The sequence below is a fragment of the Saimiri boliviensis genome, chromosome 2 (assembly GCF_048565385.1).
Source record: "Saimiri boliviensis isolate mSaiBol1 chromosome 2, mSaiBol1.pri, whole genome shotgun sequence".
Classification (NCBI taxonomy): Eukaryota; Metazoa; Chordata; class Mammalia; order Primates; family Cebidae; genus Saimiri; species Saimiri boliviensis.
In genome coordinates, this window is record NC_133450.1 from 79,927,630 (window position 1) to 79,952,766 (window position 25,137).

General features: G+C 39.2%; 1 long non-coding RNA gene across 1 annotated transcript in view; it reads right to left on the reverse strand.

Annotated features, from left to right (window-relative positions):
* Positions 1–2,767: 2,767 nt before the first annotated feature.
* Positions 2,768–25,137, reverse strand: part of LOC141582679 (uncharacterized) — a 205,846-nt gene continuing 183,476 nt past the window's right edge. Inside the window, exon 3 of the long non-coding RNA XR_012515565.1 lies at positions 2,768–3,677. This is a non-coding gene — a long non-coding RNA (uncharacterized LOC141582679). The remainder of the gene's footprint in view (positions 3,678–25,137) is intronic.

A 25,137-nucleotide genomic window follows, 5' to 3' on the forward strand; every position in this document is an offset into this window, starting at 1 on the left:
CCTGTGACTTTGGTTTAAAGTTCTCACTTCTCAAAGACAAAATGTTTCTTTCCATCATGGATCTCTTATCTTGGCTGACTATAAACAGGAAATAGGTTTGCTGCTACAAAATGGAAAAGAGAAGAGAATGGATAGGAAATATAAAATCCTCATAATTTTTTTCCAGTGGTAAAATTTAATGGAAGACAATGGTAAATCTATATAAGCAATACCACAAAGCATTCAGATACTTTAATGATAATAGCATGGTCAGAGAACGCTAACCAGGAGAAGAAGTGGGTGAAAGGAAAGGGAATGTAGAATTGGTGATAAAAGAAGGCAATCGTGGCAATCAATTATTGCCTCTAGACCAACTTCAGAAATGAAGACTCCAGCTCTTACTCATATTTCTTTCTTGTTCTATGCTGTATATAATTAGAAATTTTAACTTATTTTGATTTTTTTCTCTCCCTTTCCCCACTTCTTATACAGTATTTTGGGTGTAGTGAACTTTTCAGTATACTTTATAATAGCTGGACTTGTGACAGAGCTAAAGGAGAATGAACATCAGCCAGTGATCTTGGCTTGTTGCTAGAAGCAAAAATTGTGAATTTTACTTCCTTTGGAAAGAGAGTAATAGGCTTTATAGATGCAGGAGAGATTTTTGCATCATTTTACTGAAAGCACTTTTTTTAAAGTCCAGGTGTTTTTACTGTAACAGATTGACAGTTTCCTGGAAACCTCATGTCCTCAAAAATCATTTTCAAATAAATATGGGGCTTATAAATAGATTGAGACAAACATGCAAAACCTATGCAGTTTGTAACCAAAGTAGTAACAATCAAAGTAAATATCCTAGCCTAATTTAAAAAGAAAGATGTTATAATTCTTAAATTTTTAACTACAGAATATCTTGTACTGTTTTAAGAAAGTTATATATAAAAAAGAATCAAGTTCAGTAATTTATGAAGACATGAGCAAACTGCACAGATGTTGAACAGAATCATTCAATAAGCACTCGTTGAGCAGAGTACATGCCCAGAATAAAAGAGGAGAGAGTATTGTGAATAGACACCTTGTATAATTATAATATTGTGCTGCTCCATAGTCTGCTGTGTTCAGCTGTGTGAGCATTCACTCATTGTTACTCGATGGCACAAAACATTTGCATGCTGAGGAAAATCATAAATAAACCAGTGAAACTTTTGTATTATACTCACATCATTCTCATATCAACCAATCATTAAGCTTATTTCTTTACAGACATACATGTTATCAGAGCAGGCTGTGTAAGAAAGGAAAGAAGAGTGAACGTGGATTTGGAATAACCCAAATCAGCGATTTTTTGGACATTTGTCACTGTGATGGTCCTATATTCTAATACCATTTTTAAATTTTGAGAATTCTACATAAGCTGAAATTTTCATTTTCCTAGCTTCTCTTGAACCTAGAGCAAGGCATGTTACCTAGGCTTACCAGCAAACAGACCCACACTAACTTTGAAAGCAAGACCCCTAATGCAAGGAAGCAGAAATTAGGAGGAGCTCTTTCAGATGATGGCCACAACTAAAAAAAATAAGAGAGTTTGGCCACTCACGGGGGCAAACGCTAGTAATCTCAGTACTTTGCGAGGCTGAGACAGGTGGATCACTTGAGGTCAGGAGTTCAAGAAAAGCCTGACCAACATGGTTAAACCCTATCTTTACTAAAAATACAAAATAAGCCAGACATGGTGGCACATGCCTGTAACCCCAGCTACTTGGGAGGCTGAGGCAGGAGAGTTGCTGGAACCCAGGAAGTGAAGGTTCTAGTGAGCTGAGGTTGTGCCATTCCACTCCAGCCTGGGTGACAAGAGTAAAACTCTGTCTCAAAAAATAAATGAATGAAAAATAAGAGAGTTCACGATTGTAGAAGAGAGCAAGAAGAAGTCGTGAGATTATTTATCGGTTACTGAAGACTGACATTTACATGCAGGATTTTCGTACATTTTAATTTTGATGATTGAGAAGCAGATCTTATCTAATCTCAGATGGTTTTTGCAGTGTTCCTTCAATATGGCAGCCAGAGGAGTTTGGACAAGCATTAAGAAGTCAGTATCTCAAATCTCTAAAACAGAAATAGTCATGGTAAGAAGACAGGTTAGGGAGGAATATGAAAGAAGCTGTGTTACGAGGGTGCACGCTGAGCTGCTCTTAAGCTGCTCTTTTGCACTCTAGCCAATAGCAGATGCCTATACGCTCCTGAGTTACCTCTTTGCTTCACACATCACAAAAAAGAAGACATTATTATTGTCATTTTAATCTTGACAACAGACAAAAGGGAAGATTGCATATAAGCAACACCCTTTTCTCTAAGCATTTTTTTTCCCTCAAAAAAGGTAAAATGATGTAAGGGAGAAAATATATGCATAAGTACAATATATTCATTTTGGAATTGGATTAAAAAAAACATCAGTGGACATCACTTTGCTCCTACCAGTTTAGGTTGGAAGGTGCTTTAGTTAAGTAATTTCTCAGGCTTCATTCTGCATGTAAATGTCTTAGATTGCTATCTATCCATGAAAAATAGAGAAATAAAAGAAAGAAGAGACCTACTGTCTCTACACATGGCTGACAGTCAATTTTCTACTATACTTTTCATTTTAAAATGTGCATACTGAGATAGTTTCCAATGCATTACTAGGAGAGCTATTACATTTGATCAGGTTCCATGCTGGCAAACTGCATTTTGGAGCCACCAAGGATCACTCAGTACTCTACCATCAGCTGACTAAATTGGTCTCCATTTCTGTGGTTTTATACTTGAATTGATGGATATATTATCTCACACACTCATGAACTCTAGGAGTCATTATAGACTCTGAAGAATAGCATAGGGTTCATATAAGGAGTGAAATGGGTTCAAGGGCCCACTTAAGCTGATAATCATACTGTAAGGGTCTTCCCAGGACTTTGGTTGGTTCCTCGGATTTGGAAAAATCTCAAGGAGGCAAACTGTTTTGAAATTTTTCCTCGATGTCTCAGGCTACTTGGGACCAAATGCTTTTATTCTATATGCAGTAAGCTAGGCACCAAGGAACACCCCAAAGAAGAACAGGTTCAGTAGCACAGGTTTGTCTGAGAGGCAGACAAAATAACTCAGAGAACTTTAGAGTACATACTAACCTGGCAGAAGCAGAGGAGGAGAGCCTTTCTGACCCTGTCATTGTTCCATCCAGGTGCTCTAGAATCCCTTTTACCCCTTCTGTGTATCCAACACACAAGTTAAGTGTGTTTTAATTTTAATGCTTTTTACCTGCAACTGTCTTCAATGGCCTGGCCTTGGATGAGCCCAACAGTTTTGCCTACAGTGCAAAGAATCAAAAATATCAAGTAACTTGCCCTGCCAATGCCTTCCTCCTTGGAGAAGCCAACACTTAATGATTGACTCATATGGGAGTATAAAAGCTCATCCTCCTTCTATGAAAGACAGGACAAATTTGAGGTGTAGTTTACACTCCAGAGCTCCCCACAGGATCAAGCGGTCTGCAACTCTTTTCAGCCTCTTCCTCTTCCCCCTGCCACTTCCCCACATTCTTACCAGTTTTCTTGAGAACACATCTTAACAAATCACTTGCTCAGGAGTCCTTGTCTTGGGGTTTACTTCTGGAGAGTCTGACATAATGCTTGCTACTGAGGAGTTGGGGCTTGCTCTGGAGCCTGAAGAAGAGATAGGATTGGATTTGGAAGTCAGAAGGGAGAAGAGCTCTATTCCTAAGAAGGTAGAATTAATAACATGAGAAAAGGAACAAAAATGCTTCAGTCACAACCGCTGTGGTGTACTGGAATACAGTGAAGAGACCATTATGGCTGGATTAAAATGTTATATAAGGAAAAAGAGAAATGTCCCTTTTCCTCAACTGATCTTGACATGTGCTGCCAGAGTACGCTTTTTAAGAACTAAAGTTTTCTTTTTAAGACCCATGATTTAATTTTGTTTTTATTTTTATGTATTTAGCAGACACAAGTGCAAATTTCTTATGTGCATATATTGGGTGGTTTTGAAGTCTGGCCTTTTAATGTAGCCATCACACAAATAGTTAATATTTTACTTCATGGGTAATTTTTTACTCTTCTCCCACTCTCTCCCCTTCTGGAATCTCCATTTCCATATTTATATCCATGTGTACCCATTGTTTAGTTTTTCCATAAGTGAGAACATGTGGTATGTGACTTTCTGAGTTATTTCACTTAGGATAATGTTCTCCATTTCTATCCATGTTGCTACATAGATGTCCCATTCTTTTTTATGGCTGTATAGTATTCTATGTAGTATATGTGCTACATTTTCTAGCCATTTCTCCATTGATGGACACTTAAGTTGATTACATGTCTTTGCTATTTTAAAGAGTGCTGCAATAAACATATGAGTACAGATATCTTTTTCATAGAACAATTTATTTCCCTTTGGATATTAGTAGTGGGGATTGCTGGATCAAATAGTAATCCTTTTTTTTTTTTTTTTTTTTTTTTTCTTTGAGATGGAGTCTTGCTCTGCTACCCAGGATTTAGTGCAGTGAGGACAATCTCGGCTTACGGCCTCCTCTGCTGCCTGGGTTCAAGTGATTCTCCTTCATCAGCCTCCTTAGTAGCTGGGACTACAGGCATGCGCCACCCTATCCAGCTAATTTTTTTGTATTTTCAATAGAGTCGGGCTTTCACCATGTTGGGCACGATGGTCTTGATCTCCTGACCTCATGACTGCCCACCTCAGCCTCCCAAAGTGCTGGGATTATAGGCGTGAGCCACTGCACCTAACCTGGATCAAATAGTAATTCTATGTTTAGTTCTTTGACAAACCTTTATACTGTTTTCCATAAAGGTTGTACAAATTTATATTCTCACCAACACTGTATAAGTGTTCTCTTTTGTATGCAAACTCACCAATATCTGATGTTTTCTGACTTTTTAATAAATATCATTCTGACTGGTGTGAGATGGCATCTCATTGTAGTTGTAATTTGCATTTCTCTGATAATTAGTGATGTTGAGCATTTTTGAATATTTGTTGGCTGCTTGTATGACATCTTTTGAGAAATGTTCGTTCATGTCATTTGCCCACTTTTTGATGGGGTTACTTGTTTTTCCCTTGTTGAGCTGTTTGATTCCTTTTAGCTTCTGGATATTAGTCCTTTCTCCGAGCATAGTTTGCAAATATTTTTCTCATTCTTTGGACTGTCTGTTTACTTTATTGGTTGTTTCATGTGCAGAAGATTTTTAGTTTAATTAAGTCTCATTTATCTACTTTTATTTTTGTTACATTTGCTTTTAAGGACTTGGTCATAAGTTTTTTGCTTAAGCCAGTATCCAGGAGCATAAAACTCATGATTTAATCTGTTTTTCTTTCTTCCAGAAAACCTAGGAGTCAGAATTCTAAGTACTCATCTCAGGCTTTAAAGATGTGCAAAATCAGTATTAGGAGACCTAGATGAGAGAATTTCTCTTTGGGTTTTACTGTATGCAGCCTATAGAAGAGATTACAGCCAAAGGACATGGTCAAATGAAAGATTGCTAGATTTCCTTTTTTTTTGTCTTGCATGTAACTGGAAGTGAATGCTAAAAAGAAAATAAATATTAAAAGAAAAAAAGAATACTGTTTAATCTTTAGCAAGGCAAGTAAGTACTTTCATAAGTCTAGCCCCATGCTGTATCTTAAACTTTTTTAACTACTCTTCTCTGTGCACATAATTGGTTCATCCTTCACCGAGCTCCTTGTCAGTATTTGAATATACTTTACTACTTCACACCCTCATGCTGCTCCTTAAAATGTCCTCTATCTCTTCTCTGCCTGACATGCTTCTGTTCATTTTTAAATACCAAGCTCAAATGTCACATTTTCTACCTTACCCTACCTTTTCAAGTAGTTCTTTATTTCCATATTTATGGGGTTTTGTTTGATTTGTTTCATTTTTTTAAATAGGGTCTCACTCTCCCACGTAGGCTGGAGTGCAGTGGTGTGATCTTTGCTCAGTGCAGCCTAGAGCTCCTGAGATCAGGCAACTTTGCCACCTCCTTATTCCAAGTACCAGGGACCATAGGCACGCACTACCATGGTCCACTAATTTTTGTATTTTTTGTAGAGATGACGCCTCACTTTGTTGCTCAAGCTAGTTTTTGTGTTTTGTTAGCACTTGGCATGTCCTTTAGTATAGCACTTACATTACCTTTAAAAGTTAACAAGTCCATGGGATTCTAGAAAAAAAATGCACTAATTTTTGTTTTGTTTCTCATCCCTAGTATAGTGCCTGGTATACTCCTAGAGCTCCTTAGGTATCTGTGGGTTTTGAAATCAATTGAAAAATTTGGATTAATAAAGTCGGACCAAATTACAAAAGCTCTTGATGGTAACCTGATTTGAATTGTAGCCTAAAAATATAATGAAACACTTAGGATTCTTTAAAAGAATGAGAAAATGTGCTAAATGTTTGTGGAGGGCAATAAAACCAGCCCAATCTGCTCCCTGCCTTCAGTCTCCCCTAACACCCAACTAGATCTAAACAGCGATGGTGTAGTATATTTCTAACTGCATTAGCCAGAGGAGTAGTTGTGCAAACTTGTCAATAAAATTCTGATTAAGCATTTTTCATTTCATATTTTACCAACATATTTGAAAAGTGGTTTCCTAAAAGCATAATGGCTAAGAACAAGGAGTTTTAATTGGAGAGACTTAGAGTGAAATACAGACATTGCCAGTTACAACTGTGTGACTTTGGGAAAGTTATTTTTCATTGGTGAAACAAAGATAAAGCCACCGATTTTACATGGTTGTTGTGAAGAATAGCACTTTGCCTCAAATATTAGGTACTATAAATCACAATAGGATTGAGGCTTTCTCTGACAAGCCTACTTCATTTTATGAGGGAGATTTCCCCAGAATGTCCCATTCAAAGTGTACCAGCATTAGGTTATTTCACATGCAGTTAAGATAAAAATGGGAATTCCAGATTGAGGGATAAAACACATGGCATGTTCAAACAACGAGTATCATGACTCCTTTACCTACTCCTATCTTCACATCCCTTCCCAGAGATTGAGGCAGGAGCTAATCTAGGCCTAAATTCCTGAAACCTCACTCTCCTCTTGAAATACTATGGGACTTCTGGGTCTCACTGAACTATGAAACTATCCCCAACTCACTAACTTATTTTCAAGTGTTTTCTATTAATATCCAGCAATATGATAAAGTGGTTTCTCCTGCTTCTTGCTGATCAGAAACTTTACCTGTGATCATGGAGATTCACACCCTCAATTGCTTCAACTCTTCTTCAGCAAGCCCATTCTGCACTACAAGGATTATGCCCTTCACTGCTGTAGAGGCTAACTTCACCTTGTAGGTTCCCTGTCTGGGATTTCTAACATCTCATTGCACAACACACACCCATGCACAAGTATTAATCATGTGTGATTGACCCCTTGAGTAGAATGTTTTCCTATTCTACGCTACACTTAAAGTAGGATTCACAACATTTTTTTTTTATTCATACGAAAGAAACCTCTACCATACTTAGAATAATGAGAAATACGCATGTTATTCAAAATCCCTAGGGCTCATAGGGCTCATGCAATACATATGAAATAATTGTATTATAACATGTCATAATTTTCACTCCAAAATTTCACTCAAAAATTAATCACTATGTATTACAATGTTTACGCCCAAGTTTCCCCACCCTCCACTACCAGCACTCACTCTGTCTCCTAACAATTGCTTCTACAGCTGTCCTAACCACAGTGCTATGCATCTTCCTTCCTTCCTGACCTTTCTGTAGCATTTGCTATTTCTTACTGGTGTTTCTTACCTTCAAACATGCACCTCAAACCCTCATTTAATAAAATATTTCAGTTTGTAAAAGATCTTCCAGTTATCAGGGTCCATCTGCCTCACAAAACAGAAAAAGAATTATAAATGGCACATTTTTGAATTAGCATTATTGTTTTGTGATCCCACAAAGACTGATAAAAATCATGCGGGGATATTAATGGTTAAGCTATCAAGAGGTTCAGGGACTATACGTCAACAAGGCCCTGAGGTGCTTTTTGTCTGCTTGAATTTACTCAATTTCTCCAACCTTCTGAAAATTTTCTACATTGATTTTTTTCATTTCCACCTGGAAGTAATTTCATAACATGAATGGCAGTATGCCTAAGACTGAATTTACCTTGTTTACCCAACTTGCTCTCCTGATCAATTCCCATTTCTAATACTTCTGTTTTTCCTTAGTAGTTCATGTCTGAAAGCTAAAAAAAATCTTTGGCATACTTCTATACTTTATTTTTCATATTCAGTATGTCATTGGTTAATTCTTTCTCCTAAATGCCTTTCAGTGTAAAGTCATTTCTGTAGTCTCTTTGCTAACCTATTCAAAACCCTCCATACCTTCTACCAGAGAACGATAAACTCTGCTAATGAGTCTACCATCTTGCAATTCTTCCTGCCCATCATTGATAGATGATTCCTAATATCATTGGCCTTTTCAAAAATCTCCACTGGCTCCTGCTGCTTAATTTTTGAATTAACAAGAATATTTAGTATCATTAATTATTATTTAACGACTCTGATTCAAACAAGCAAGAAAAATGATATTGGAAGTGGGTTTGTCCCATCACAGGAATGTTGAGGTATCAATCTGTTGTACATGTAATTCACCACCTTCTAGAAGCACTTGGCCAAACAACAACAAAAAAGTAGTATGAGAAGAGGAGAAGGAAAGGGAAGAAAAAGAATGGAAGGACTGGGGAGAATAAGAGGAAGGAAGGGATTGAGAGAGAATGGATGAAAGAAAAAAACTCATCTAAGGATATTATACAATTGCCTTTTTCCAGATTGCTTACTTCCCTTGAACATCTGGATTTTTCTTTTTATGTAAGTCCAATTTTCAAGAAAAAAAAAAAAACAAAAAACAAGTTTTTTCTAAGTAAAAACAAAAAAAATTTATAAAACTAAAGAAAAAGCAAATGATCTGGCTTGACTTTTATGCTTTCCTGGAAAACATTAAACTAAGATAGCTCTATTTTAATTTTCTAATTTAGAAACAGGAAATAGAAAAATATTTTGTGGCTTTCTCTCATAAAAGAACATTCTGTGTATTTGAACCCTGCATGGCTCAGATGTGATGTGTAACATTTTTTTTTAAGGTTTGTTTCTGCCACCTTTGCTTATGTGATGATTAGTATGTCAAAGAGAATATTGAGACTGAGGAATGGTAGTCTGTATTTACGGTATCTTAATGGAGCCAAAAATAGAAAGTAAACAACTTTAAAAGTGAAAAGCAAGCTTTCTCAACTGATCTGTGTTTTCAGGAGTGAATGCAGAAGCATGATTGAGAGAATGAAATTAATAATCGAGAGAATGAAATTAACGGTCAAAATAGTCTTCAACCAAAAATAATTTTGTTTTAAAGAATAAATAACAAGTAAGAACTGCTGCTGATTTTACTACTGAGCTTGGCTCTTTAAGTCACCCTGTAGGAAATCCATCAGAATGTAGACCCTAATGTGAAGGAGTTGAGTTAAGGTCGTTTAATTAAATTTAAAGATTTTCCTACCCATGGGAAAGGGCATAATTAGCTGTTTTCTAACGCATTTGACCTGAAGATGCTTGAATCAGCACATAATTGAATGTATTAATAGAAGTAGCAAATTCTAATTATGAGACTTAGTTGTTGGGGTAGGGGAAAAAAGAAGTTGTTACTCATTATTTATTCAAGAGAGTTCATACAAGTGTAGAAGAGGGAGTGGAAAAGAAGCAATTACCAACTGTCTCAGGTTCACAATTGTGCAGCCTCACATGGTGGCTCTTAGGAGAATCAGGCAGCTCAAGACGTGAGTCATTTTGTTATTCCCACGAAAGAGCTCAATCTGCATGCCAAATAAATTACCACTAAAAATAGAGTGAAGCACTCACAGCAGTAGAATATACCAGCTGGACTGATGCCTGCATCGCAGATTAACTGTGATATATTGGGCTTTGGTATGTTGCTGTGATGTTTCTGAGGGCACATATATCCAAATCTACACACTAACAAGCTGTTCTCAAATACAGTTCTCCTGAATAAATACTTTGGTTGTGTGGTGCTTATGCAAGTTTGAGTAAGACATGGTTTCTTTCTAAGGGAAAACAAGTCTCATGAACTCTCAGTCGAAAATTTTATTTTGTTACTTAAATACTTACACATGTAAAAATGATGAACTTAAACATAAATTCTTATACTTAATAGCTCTTGTACAATTAAAACAACAAAGCAATTTATACAATAAACAATGAACCAGTAAAATTCAAATCAACAAATTTGTATAATAGATGATACTATTTTGTTGATCTCCACTCAAAGCCCAGATACGATATTGACTAGTACGACAGAGATTCTGCTGAGTTTATCATGCCTAACCTATTGAGTGCCTTGTGGTGACTCAATTCGCAATCACTCTTTTTTATTTGAACTAATGCAAAACTGACCCTTTTATTATATGCCATGAGGGCATTTGGATTTCATTTGCATTAACACATCATTTAAATATTAAGCTACTTTTTTATTACTCCTAAGTAATTAATGTAGTATTACTGATCCAAATAAACTAAAACAAACATAAACTCAGATGCTTAGTACACTGTACAGTATATTATTTTGCTTTCTTAGCAGATATAGGAACTACTATTTTGTTTCTTCTCATTCATAATTGCATTCATTCACTCAACAAACGAAAGAGTGTTTTCAATGTATTCGCTACTGTAAATAATGATCATGATGATTATGATCAATGCTGCACAATCCCTGGTAAAGGAAAATTTTTAAAACTTTAAACTTGAATGTTCAGCAATAAATCATATATCCAAAGGGCTACAATTTGGGGCTAGGTTAAATGCATTATAGAAGTTTATACATAGGTTGAAGAAAGTTTGAAAGTAGCAGAGCACATCTCACTAGATGGGGAAATGAGGCCCAAATTAAAATTAATTACAACAAAAGTTATGATGATTCTTATACATTTTACATACTCTTGAGTGTCTGATAGGTGCAAGTCATTGCTTAGCTGTTATCTGACTGAATCTTAGCAACAAACTAAAGAGATAGTTAATATTTTCATCATTTTATAGATAAGGCAATTGAGATGCAAAGGCACACAATTAGTAGTAATAGAGACAAAACGGTAATGCAAGCAGAATAGCTCCAAAAGATGAGTGTTTAATTACACTTATACATCAAAGAGTTGATATTTGAATTGAATAATTTATAATTAACAAATAGGAATTGAGCACATACAATATATCAAGTGGTCTTAGCCTAGTGGTTCACATAGTGATAATACATTGCATAATATGATGTATAATAAATTGTATTCCATATACACATATATGTTATAAAACAATATACATATTGTTATAAATTTAGTAATATTGTGTTTAATTTTATGTGATATTTATAACCTGACAATGCAGGCCTAGACTATAATCCTTGTAGTGGAATTGGAAATGGAAGAAGGATGAGATATTCCTGTGTATTTTATTTATTTACTTATTTATGTAGTCATGTGTGTCATTTACTTTAGTAATCAATGCCACTTTAGAAAAATTATTTTTGTAATTTCTTCTACTTCCTCTTGAAACACTTAATTGGGAAATATGAAAATTTCTTAAGAAAAATATATTTCTACACCCAGGTCAAATGGTATTTTATTTAAAAGAACAGCACAAAATATATCTTTGTGTTTTTCATTTCCTTCTACACTACTAGACACTGGGCTACTATGAAGAATTTGCTAGCATCCCTGATGGACCAGCCCTGGCCCTACTCCTTGAAGGCCATATATAAGTATAGTGTCAGATTAAAATTGGTGGACTTTCTTATACAGTAGTTGGGGGCTAAAATTTATCTGATGCTTGATTGTGATATAGACTGTATAAAAAAACATATATATATATATATAAAATGAGCGTGTCAATTTCAACTTACCCACACACACACACACACACACACACGAATATACGATAAACAATGAACCAGTAAAATTCAAATCAACATATTTGTGTGATAGATGATACTATTTGATAAACAATGAACCAGTAAAATTCAAATCAACATATTTGTGTGATAGATACTATTTTGTTGGTCTCCACTCCAAACCCAGATATGAGATATATATATAAACACACACATATATAAATTGTATATAAAATACACATGTAAACACATACACATTTACGTCAATTTCAACTTACCAACACACACACACATACACGTTTCAACTTACCAGCACACACACACATATATATGTTTCTCTATATATGTATGTATCAGTCAAGTTGGTTCTTTGGTATCCCATAGCTTTCAAAGAACACTGTTTCACAAAGTTTTATCTAACATTGCTGGATGACGTGCCTTCATTTTATCTATTGGCCTATAACAAGGAATGTAAAAGAAATAGTGGGTTATTTCACATGGAATTTTATATATGGTGTAATGAGATTTTATAATGTATTGGACATTTTAATAACAAAACTACATCATATTCTTTTTTTAAGTGTTAGGTTCAGGGATACATGTGCGGGTTTGTTGAACAGGTAAATTGCATGTCACAGGGGTTTGATGTATAAATTATTTTATCGCCCAGGTAATAAACACAGTACCTGCTAGGTAATTTTTCAATCTCTTCCCTCCTCCCACTCTCCACTCTCAAGAAGGTCCCAGTGTCTATTTCTGTCTTCGTGTCATGGGTTCTTAATATGTAGCTCCCACAAATAAATGTGACTGTAGCGGTATTTTCTGTTCCTGCATTAATTCACTTGGGGTACTGACCTCTAGCTGCATCCATGTTGAAGCAAAGAAAATGGTCTTGTACTTCTTTATGGCCACATGGTATTCCATGATGTATATATGCCACATTTTTTATTCAGTCTACTATGAATGAGCATGTAGGCTGATTCCATGTCTTTGCTATTGTAAATAGTGGTGCGATGAACATACTCACACACGTATCTTTATGGCAGAACGATTTATACTTCTTTGGAAGTATAAATCTCCAATAAGTGATTGCTGGTTGGAATGGTAACTCTATTGTAAATTATTTGAGAAAACACCACACTGCTTGTCACAATGGTTGAACCAAGTTACATTCCTACCAGCAGTTTATAAGCATTTCCTTTCTCTGAACCTCCCCAGCATGTATTATTTTTTGACTTTTTAATAATGGCCATTCTGACTGGTGTCAGACAGTATCTCATTGTGGTTTTGGTTTACATCTCTCTAAAGATTAGTGATGTTGAACATTTTTTCATATGCTTGTATGTCTTTTTTATTTTGAAAATTTCTGTTTCTGTTCTTTACCCACTTTTTTAATGGTGGTGTTTTCACTTGTTAAGTTCATTACAGATTCTAGATAGTGACCCTTATTGGAAGCATAGTTTGCAAATAATTTCTCCAATTCAGTAGGTTGTCTGTTGATGGTTTCCTTTGCTGTGCAGAAGCTCCTTAGATTAATTAAGTCCCATTTGTCAATTTTTGGTTTTGTTGCAATTGCATTTGGTGTATTTGTCATGAAATCTTTGCCATGCTATGTCCAGCATAGTATTTCCTAGGCTATCTCCCAAGGTTTTCATAGTTTAAGGTTTTATATTTAAACTTTAATCCATCTTAAATTGAGTTTTGAACATGGTGTAAGAAAGAGGTTCAATTTCTATTTTGCATATGACTAGCCAGTTATCCTGCCACCATTTATTGATAAGACATCCTTTCTGCACTGCTTGTTTTTCCATTTGTTTGTGTCCTCTGATTTCTTGGAACAGTGTTTTATAATTCTCATTGTAGAGATCTTTTACCTTTCTGGATAGCTATATTCCTAAGTATTTTATTTTTTTGTGGCTATTGTGAATGAGACTGTGTTCTTCATTTCACTCACAGTGTGGATGTTGGTGTACGGCAATGCTACTAACTTTTATAAAAGGATTTTGTATCCTGAAACGTTGCTGAAGTTGTTTATCAGATCTAGAAGCTTTGGGCAGAGACTATGGGGTTTTCTAGTTATAGAATCGTATCATCTGCAAACAGGCATAGTTTAAGTTCCTCTCTTCCTATTTGGATGCCTTTTATCTTTCTCCTGCTTGATAGCTCTAGTTAGGACTTCCAGGACTATGTCAAATAGTAATAATGAGAGAGGGTATCCTTGTGTTTCTCCAGTGTTTGAGGGGAATGTTTCCAGCTTTTGCCTATTCAATATGATATGGGCTGTGGTTTTTTTCATAAATGGCTCTTCTTATTTTGAAGTATTTTCCTTCAATGCCGATTTGCTAAGTGTTTTTAAATATGACACAATGTTGAATTTTATGGAGAGCTTTTTTCTGCATATGTTCAGATGATCATGTGATTTTTTTTTTAGTTCTCTTTATGTGATGAATCATATTTATTGACTTGTATTTATTGAACCAACCTTGTATCCCAGGCTAATGCTTACATGATCATAGTGGATTAGCTTGTTGAAGTGCTGCTGATGTTGCAGAATTTTAGAGACTGGAGAGACTGTTGAGGTTGCAGAAGGAGTTTATTTGAGGTGTACATGTGCCCAGCTTGGATATGGATCCAAAATGGCTGAGCCCTTAACAAAGATAGGGCTTTACTTTTTACATGAAGTACACACTGGTGCTAAAACAAGTTTGCAGGTATAGAACAAAGGGAATTTATTAAGCAATGACAGGCATGTAACTTAAGCTAACAAATGACTGTTGCTTTGCGACCCAGATATTTGCTATCTGTAGGGCTGAAGGATTCTAGCACGGGCCTTATCTACTTCCTTCTGCTACAGCCCCTAGAAGGTGGGAGTCCAGCCTGCTGGGGCATTTCTTATGACCTTTTGCTGTGTTACAGAAACATATAGTTATCAGCTACAGAGAACAAGAATACAAGAATTTATAAACTTATAAAACTTGCAAAGCAGGATACAATTCCATGGGAGGGAGAAGAACTCAGGGACGTTTGTTTTAAAAGAAAATTTTAATTTCTGCTTCTCTTTCCTGCATTAATTTTATTTTTATATTATGTTTTATCTATTTTTCTTCTCCTTCTTCATTCCCCCTGTGGTGCATTTTATATAAGTAATACTTTTAATAGAACACACCAGTATAATGGCCTTCTCTTTGAAGATACTACTAAACCATATGTAGGAGAGTACTTGGGTAGGACAGATGTTTTTAGCTGCCTTTCACCTAAGTTGCATCCTGATTCTTTAGGCCAAAGTTTTCCTTTCTTTTACTTTGGGATGGCTAACAGAGGGTAGGCATGCTTTGCAGCTGCTCTGCTTTAATACTTTCAGTCTGACATAGTGCCAGGGACTTTTTCTTGCCTTGGCCTTTATGCCCCTGTGCAACAGCATCTGTCTTAGGTTGTCCCTTCCTTGAGGAATGTTATCCATCATTGGCTATCTTCTGGGGCTAGATAGGACAGCATGATGGCCCTGACGAGGAGGTTTAGATAGAATTTCTTGAAACTGACTGCAGGCCTTTGAGAGCTTTGCCTTATTATACCTCTGAATTACCTTGATCGAGGACATAGCCTTTTGTGTTATCGAGGTGCTGCTGAGTTAATGTAATCTGTTTCACCCAGTCACTCTGGTTCCTGTTTTAGTTTCTTTGAGGCAAAATTTATGTAAGTTCAATGAGCCCATTGCCTCCAGGCAGCTCATGGTGTGGGGGTGGGGTGTGATAGGTTTTCTTCCTGCTGGACAGGTTGATGCTTGGTTAACGCCATTATTTGGGTGGTGGTATGCCTAGCTACTATGGCTTCTATGATTGACTGTATGCTTCAAAACAAGAGAGGCGAGAGACAAGGGAGGATTAAGCAACTACCTAGAGTAAGCACGAACCCTCCTATTAGTGTTCTTAAATCCTCCAAAAGATGAGAACCAGCCTTCAAAGAGGGAGTCTGGTGACCATCCAAGTTTGAACTGGGACATGGGCCAACTTTTGCATTTTTGCAGTTAGTTCCATGACAGCTTTTCCATTATTATTAATTTCTAAGCAACAGTTTGTTAGGTTAAACTTTCCACATACACCTCCTTCCTGGGCCAGAAGATAATCTAAAGCTAGTCTGTTTTGGTAAGTAGCATCTCTTATTTTTGTGGATTATACAACCAACAGATCTAAAGTCTGTGCAGTTTCATTGGTAATGATTTCAAGCACTCCCTGTAATCTTATAATGTGATTAAGCATATAAATAGGAGTTTGGCATCCCCATGACCCATCTTATGCCCAAGTAGCTGGCCTATGATACTGAATTAATTCTTTCAGGTGGCCAATTAGTGGCTTTCCAGTCTCCTATTTTTATATGTCCTCTGATATTTATACCTTTTTTACTTCTATTTTTCACTTCATTGTAAACAGCGTATCCTAGCTGCTTCTAGCTGTAAAGGGAGAAGAAAGATGGTCTGATTGCTCCTAGTATGCAGGCTCTCGTCCAGTTAGCTGGTAACTGCTGATATGTTCATTGCCTGCAAATCTAATAAAGGCCTGGGGGTGCCTGCCAGCTATTGGGTGCTTCAAGTTGATACCAGAAGTGGTTTAAAGCTGAGAAAATGGGTCGTAGTATAGCAATTTGGAGGTAGATTTACCTTGTTTATTTTTGCCCCACCACAAAGTTTCTCCTGCTGTCTGGTTACAATATTGCTGCCCTAAAAAAGCCAATTCTCCTACTGGGTTAACTAAAGTGTTTAACTGTATTACCAGCGGGTAATACAGTACCTCCCGACTACGGAATTTTTTAAGAGCCAGATACTTGAGCGTTTGGATGCTGGTTTGGGGGAGATAGGGGTTAAGGTAACATTTTCTTGAGGCAATATTTCTGTTGCTTCCCTTGGCCACTGATTTCCCATGTTGGTACCCCCACAGACATAACAAGAGGAAACACTTAGATTACTAGCTATACTTTCAGCTAGTTGAGCAAATAGATTACTGGCTATGGGAGAGGGTTCAAAAGCCTCTTGGTTAGTTCTCTTATAGTTTTTATAAAATGACTTGAAAACTTGGAAATGGTTTTGAGCTGGATGTTTCCGAGTCTTCTTAGTAATGCATAAGGTCTCTGTTTTCTTATGAATTAAATGCATTGTGATACAGTAGCCTCTGGTTCACATGGCATGTCTGGCTCGAGGATTGTAAGGTTACAGGATGGCAGCTGTTTGCCTTACAATGTGTTTTTGTTGGTGTTTTCATAAACATGATTTCCTTTGGTGGTGGTTTGTTGGTGGTTGGGATATGTGTTCCTGTGTTGTAGAACCAGCAGTATGTTTCTAAGCAAATAAGATGTGGGCAATTTGGATTGGGTCTGTAACAGTACATGTCACATTCTGTGTTATCATATACCTTATTGGGCCAAGTTGTCCATATGAATGCTGTCTGACAGAAATTAAAGTACAGATTTATGTTTTTCTTGTGGGAAAGGGAGACTTTGGTTTGATTTAGTAGGTCCCCCTCTACTGACTTATCTCAGACCTCAAAGCAAGTTCTAGGCTTTAACTTGGGGTTATAACACACACACCTGGATATGGATCATTGCCTAGGTTACATATTTAATAAATTGTCTGATTGTAAGTATAAGCCCCTGAGTCCCTATACACTTATAATATGTTTGAGACAACAAGGTTTTGTTTTAACTACTGTATTCCCAATCCAAGTAGCTGGCAGGCAGTGAGTACCTTTTTCTTTTTTACTGGTTGCCCTTCCTTTTCTACAGATATTGAAGTTAACAATCATAAAGTAAAAAAATTAACATTTCTATACCACTACACAGGGACAGAATGAAATTTTCCTTGGACATACAGGTTGGCAAAGATGACAGTATCATAATAGAATAAGTTAACAATACTAAGACAGCAATTAGGCTTAAGATTTTTAGTCACATTTACTTTTGATGACTCCTTAAGCTTCAGCTGTGCGTGGACCCGTCAGCCTCTGGTTGTGTGACTAGAGCGGGGCTATTGCTCCTGCTGGTAGCTTGGTCTTGCTGCAGGATCATCTGGCTGGGTGCTCTGGATCCCGCTGACTGGTCCACTTTTCCTAGGCTGCTGCTGGCTTTACTGGCTGTGGTGGATCCACAGTCTGATGCCTGCAACTTTAACAGCAGTTGGGGTGGACAATATTACAATATGGGGCCCATACCATGTTGGCCCCAATGTGGTTGGGTTCCACTTTTTGACCTAGACTGAATCGCTGGGTTTAAAGGGATGTACAGACTCTGTTAGATTGATACATAATTTTTCTTAAACCCAGTCCTGTATTTCTTGCACAGTTATGCCTAAGGCCTGCATTTGCTTTCTCAGGGTTAATTCTCCTAGCTCTCTGATGTCCCCTTTAATTTGGGTTATGATTGGGGGTGGCCAGCTGAACAGAATTTTATAGGGTGAATACCCAGTTTGTTTGTGGTTCACCTGACTCAAAGGAGGAACAAGGACAAGGCCTGATTCCACCGAAGATGGGTTTCCTGGCAGAATTTTTAAATAGCTGCTTGAGCATTTGATTCATGTACTCAACCTTTCCTGAGCTCTGTGGGCAATAGGCAGTATGCAGTTTTCAGTTTATTTTTAACAGCCATGTTAGGTGTTGGACAATTTCAGCTATAAATGTGGGGCCACTGTCTGATTCTATAGTTGAAGGTTGGCCAGATCTGGAGTTAATGTCTTTTAGTAATATTCTAGTTACTTTTTGTGCCTTTTCTGTCCTAGTGGGGCCAGAACCTGTGTAGGTACAGACAAACACTAACATAGAGCGAGGGCCAGGGCAGCCCTGTAAAATCTACAAGCAAATTTTCACAAAGTGCTGCCCCTACTTCTTGAATTCCTGGGAATGGGTTAGCCCCTGCCATGGGTTGCTCTGGGTTCAGGTTAAGCATTATTCACAAACAGCTTGGGAGATGACAATGAGCTGTGGCACACAGAAGTGGCCTCCTAACAGTGCTTCTAATGCTGTCTTTTCCATATGAGTTCCTTCGTGGAATTGTTTTACAAATCTGGGGCTATTACTTTGGGAGTGGCTACCTTTCCATCTGCAAACTTCTACCATCCTCCTTTTTTTTTTTTTTTTTTTTTTTTTGAGATGGAGTTTTGCTCTTGTTACCCAGGCTGGAGTGCAATGGCGCGATCTTGGCTCACCGCAACTTCCACCTCCTGGGCTCAGGCAATTCTCCCGCCTCAGCCTCCTGAGTAGCTGGGATTACAGGCATGCGCCACCACGCCCAGCTAGTTTTTTGTATTTTTAGTAGAGACGGGGTTTCACCATGTTGACCAGGATGGTCTCGATCTCTCGACCTCATGATCCACCCGCCTCGGCCTCCCAAAGTGCTGGGATTACAGGCTTGAGCCACCGCGCCCGGCCATCTACCATCCTCCTTTAGCATAGCTTCCAGTTTCCTAAGCAAAGCAGCTCCTCCCATTTGGAGAGTAATTTGGAGTCTTAGAGCACAGCGCCTCCAGGAGGAGGGTCATGGCACACGCAGCCTTCCTAGCCTCTGTGGGATGGCAGGACACCACCTAGGCCTGCCCGAGTAGCCTCCTTATCTGCTTTTCTATTTCCTTTAGCTTCCGGTGTTGCTGCTTTCTCGTGGCCTTTACAGTGTATAATGGCTACTTGTTCAGTGCCCATACTAAAAGCTGCACAATTTCTTCTGGATAGTTTATGTTTGTCCCTTGGGTTAAGAGCCCTCTTTCTTTATAGATACTCCATGCACTTGCAGGGTGGCAAATGCATATTTGGAGTCAGTGTATATGTTGGCTCTTTTGCCCTTTGCCAATAATAATGCTCTGGTTAAAGCTATTAGTTCTGCTATCTGGGTTAATGTTCCTTTTGGTAAGCCTTGGGCCTCTACTCCTGAGTCCAAAGTTACTACTGTATATTCAGCCCTCTGATTTCCTGCCTCTATGAAGCTGCTTCCATCAGTAAAATATTCTACATCTGGGTCCCAGAGAGGGTGATCTGTAAGATCTTTCCAGCTAGAGAACACTTCATCTATTGTTTCTATGCAGTCATGGAGTGACGCCCCTGGTTCTGTGGGAAGCGGGATGGCTGGGTTGAGGGTTTTTACAGTCTCTAGAGTTATGCGGAGTTCTCACCTAAGAGCCCTTGATATTGAGTCATTCTTGGATTTGACAACCAGTGGTGTCCTCTTTGATCCATTAAGGTTAGGACTGAGTGTGGCACTCACACAGCTAAATGCTGCCCCAGGATTAGTTTATCTGCTTCCTTTACCAGCATGGCTGTAGCAGCTAACACCGTAAGATGTGGGAGCCATCCTCGTGCCACTACATCTAGTTGCTCAGATAAGTAGGCTTCTGGGCAGTGCCAAGACCTAGGACTTGGGTTAAGATTCCAACGGCCATTCCTTTCCACTTGTGTATGTACAGGAAGAAGGGTTTGGCCACGTCTTTGCTTTGGTTGTCCCAAAGCAGGGGCCTCAGTTAAGACCTGCTTAACTTGTTTAAATGCTTTCTCCTATTCAGCTTCCCAAAGGAAGGATTCCTTCCTTCCCCCTTTAGTGGTTTCATACAAGGGCTTTGCTATGAGTGACAAGTTGGGAATCCAGATACGACAGAACCCTGCTGCCTGCAGGTTGGGGTTGGATGGCTACAGATGGCCTTTATCTGGGGTAACCCTACTTTTTGCTTCCTTTGGCTTAGGAGAAACCCCAGGTAGTTAACTCTCCTTAAACAGACTTGGGCCTTTTTTCTTGACACTTTATATCCTACTTTTCATTAACAGGTGGAGCAATCTTTGTGTCCCTAGGTGGCAATCTTATAGGGGAGGGGCTGCTAGCAAAAAATTATCCACATACTGCAATAGGACACACTCCTTGTTGGGAGGGGTATAAGCTTTCAGGTCTGTTGCTAATGCTTCCCCAAAGATTGTAAGACAGTTCTTAAACCCTTGCAGAAGTCTGGTCCAAGTGAGCTGAAAATTGCTCCACTGGAAGGCAAATAATGGTTGACTTATTGTTGCCAGGCGGAGGTAGAAAAAGGCATCTTTTAGATCTAGGACTGTAAACCAGGCTGCACTTGCTGAAATAAGAGTTATTAATGTATAGGGGTTTGGTACTACTGTGTGAATAGTGACTGTAGCCGCATTTACAGCTTGCAAGTCTTGCACGGTCTACAGTCATATACTCCTCCAATCGGAGTTGGCTATACACTGGTAGGACCAGAGTATTCCGTGGTGATTGACATGCTGCTAATATACCATGCTTTTGGAGTCACTGTACATCCTCCCATATACCTCTAACAGCTTCCTGAGACAAAGGGTAGTGATGAAGCTGGACAGGGGTGGCACCCTGTTTTAGTTCTATGACCACTGGGGCATGTTTTACAGCCATTCCACGTGGGTTATTTTCAGCCCAGATTGACAGAAATTCATTTATTAGCCTGAATAGTATAGTTTCTTCTTCTAGGGCTACGAGATGGTCGGGCCCTTGCGCTCCCCTAGAGTGCAGCCTCCACTTCTCATCCTGTGGTACAGTTAGAGCCAGCACCATTGCTGCTGGCTGGGTAAGATTTAAAGTTACATTCTATTCTGGTCTGAAGGAAATTTGAGCCTGAAGCTTTTGGAGTAGGTCTCTCCCTAGCAGGGAACCAGACAATTTGGGAGGTATAAGAAGTCATGGTGGACATCCCGTCGTCCTATAACACACCTCTTGCTGGACTTCCTGTCTTCCCATAATTCACCTCTTTGACAAAAGGGCCTTTTCTCTGCCACTCCTGTTGCTCCAATTATAATATCATATGTTTTAGTGAGTGGTCCGATTGGTTATTACTCAGTGTAGCACCTGTGTCTATCATAAAATTTATATCTTGGCCCCTGACTTCTATCCTGACCATCGGCTCTTGGGGGCCTACAGAACTGACCCTGGTCTGTCTCAGTCCTTGGAGCATTCAGCCCCTGCCAGGCCGCTTAGGTCAGCTTCCTGAGCCCTTCTCTGGCTTTCATTTTTGTGCAGTGCATCCCTTTCTGGGCGCTCATTTTCCAGTGTCCTTTCCTTTTGCATATTACACACTGGTCTCCCTCTAGTCTCGGTCAGTTTTTGAAGTTCTCTTGGGTTAAACCTCTCCCCCGCCTACGACCTCAGCCACATCCTCTTGCTGCATTCTCCCCCCTTTCTGTGAGAGCTGTGGCCAGCAGATCCGCTTTCCTTTTCAGCTTTTGATCCGCTTTCCTTTTAGCCTCCTCCTTAGAGTTAATAAACACTTTGTGGGCCACCTGTATGAATCATGCCTTCAAACACTTCCAGCTTTTGGAGTTTCCTTCTGATATCACTCTGCGCCTGACTAACAAAGGCTGTGTTCACCACACACTGATTTCCAATGCTGCCTCTGGGTCAAACAGGTGTAGAGTTGAATGCCTCACAGAGCCCCTCATAAAACTCACTTGGGCTCTCATCGGCCTTCTACTGGACCTTTCACATTTTTCCAATATTCAGAGCCTTTTTCCCTCCTGCCATGATTCCATTTAGAAGTGCCTCTCAGACTGCCTGCAGGCATTGTAAGCCCTCTGTCTTACTGGGGTCCTATTAGGGATCTGTCACCAGGTAATATTTCTCAGCATATCATTGGGTATCAATGCCCTGTGCTGGCTGGGGCATTTCTCTCCAGGTATCGGAGGGTTGCCTGGGTTACTCTATGCCACTCCTCTGTATTAAGCAATGTTAACAGGAGCTCCTGGCTATCTGCACACGTGGGGTTGTGGGTTAAGAAAATGGATTGCATTAAATCCTTGATGGCTTGGGGTTTCTCCATTTAGGAGGGAGTATGCTGTTTCCAGTTCAGGAGGTCAGTGGTGGAGAAGGGCTGGTGGATAAAGAGCCTTTCTCCTCCCCTGACTTGGCCTTCAGTGTCATGTTGAATTTGGGACCTAGTCTCCTAGAGAGACATTTGTAAGGCTTGGGTGCAGTCAGACCAGACTCGGCTAGGGGAATTGTCCCTTTCCTTTTCCCTGATTTCCACGGACATGCCTTTCTGTTGTTGGCTAAGGGATGACATTGGAGTATCACTTCTGTTTGAACCTTATTCTCCAACTACTTGCCCTTCACCTTGCTTTAGGTTAGCCAAGGATGGATATATTGGTACATAGGGAGGTCAGCATTCTCTCTCCTCCTGAGGGGCCTGTAGGACCATTTTTTGTTTTTCCACCTCTACCTTCCCTACTTTCTGGGTGAGGGGTGCTTTGGTTTCCTTTACTGCCTTTGGCTTTGCTTGAGCCACTGAAGTTTACAGTATACTGTCTGGCAGGGCTGAAACCACTTGGGGTCTAACTGGACATTGAGCTAGGAGTTAATGAGTACTGATCCAGGTGTCCAGGTTGTCATCTGACCACGGTTACCAGTCTATACCTATGGCAAATCACCTCATGATCTAGTTTTCCTTCAGTGGGCCACCCAACGTTGGAAGAATTCCACTCTAGTTCACATAGAGCTCTTAAACTTTGAGGAGTCAGTTTGAAACCACAATCTTTTCCCTTACCAAGCACAATCACTCTCACTTTCTCTTCTGGCCAATTAAACCATCCCCCTGATCCAAGTTGAAGGGAGTGTTTCAGGTGTCACTTGGCATTGGAGAGTTCATTACCCTCCCACCACAACACCTAGATTGTGAAAGCACTTCCTTAAGTTGTATGCAGATTTTCCCTAGTTGTGACCAGGCTCACACTTTGCTCAGAGTGTACAGTCCACGCTAAGGGACTTGTGGTTCCCACACATCGCTGCCTGCATTGGCTTCTCCTGAGCCGTCTCTTTCATGCACTTTCATACACCTCCCCTTCCCAGTTTTCCACTCCTGCCACTAGGCTTCCTTACTACGTTGTCCTAGCAAGCCACTCTTGCTTCCAGTGCTGGTGGGTATGCGAGTTTCATTGGAATCAGCAACTCTCTCTTGCTTCCCTCAGCCCTACTGGGTCAGATTAATGATCACTTCCCTGGAGCTGATCAGGTTTCAGTTAGGTGAGTTTCACTTGAATCTGTGAGCCTCTCTCACTTCTCCTAGCCTTGCTACGTCGGGTTACTAGTCACTTCCCCAGAAGATGATTGGAGCTCTGGACCTCCTTTCCCTTTTGCCTGCCCCTTCTTCAACCCGCAAATGTCTTACCACAGTTCCTGAAGTGGGCTGATCCTAGAGTTGTTCTGCAGCCTCTTCCCAGTTTCACTGCACTGTCCAGGGCTCAGGAGAGCTGATCTCCTTATTGGGAGAAGCCTCCCAGTGGTGCCCAGGGTCTCCCTCAGCCCGGGGCCTTTGCCCCTACAAAGAGACATCAAGCCTTCCCCACGTTAGGGGCAAGGACTCAGGGAAGTTTGCTTATAAAAGAAAAATTTAATTTCTACTTCTCTTTCCTGCATTAATTTTATTTTTATGTCATTCTGTCAATTTTTCTTTTCCCTCTTTACTGGATTCAGTTTACTAGTATTTTGCATTTATGCTCATCAACAGTTTTGGCCTGAAGTTTTCTTTCCTTCCTTGAGTCTCTGCCAGGTTTTGGTTTCAGAATTATGCTGGCCTCATAGAATGAATTAAGAAGGAATTCCTCCTTCTCATTTTTTTTTAATATAGCTTCAGTAGAAAGGGTGCCAACTCTTCTTTATCTATCTGGTACAATTTGGGTGTGATTCCATCTGGTCCTGGGCGTTTTCTGGATGGTAAGCTTTGTATTCCTGTTTTAACTTTAGGACTCATTGTTGATCTGTTCAGCAATTCAGTTTCTTCTAGTTTCACTCTTGGGATGTTGTAGGTTTCCAGGAATATATTCGTTTCTTCTAGGTTTTCTAGCTGCTGAGCACAAAGGTGTTTTCAGTAGTCTGTCAGGGTGTTTTTTATTTCTGTAACATAAGTGGTAATATCATCTTTGTCATTTCTGATTCTGTTTATTTGTATCTTATCTCTCTATTAGCCTAGCTAGTGGTATATTTGTTCTTTCAAAGAAGCAGCTCCTGGATTCACTGATCTTCACTTTTTGCATATCAATTTCTATCAGTTCAGCTATGATTGTGGTTATTTCTTTTCTTTTTTTTCTAATTGTACTTTAGGTTCTGGGGTACGTGTGCAGAGCATGCAGGATTGCTGCATAGGTACATACATGGCAATGCGGTTTGCTGCATCCATCCTCCGTCACCTATAT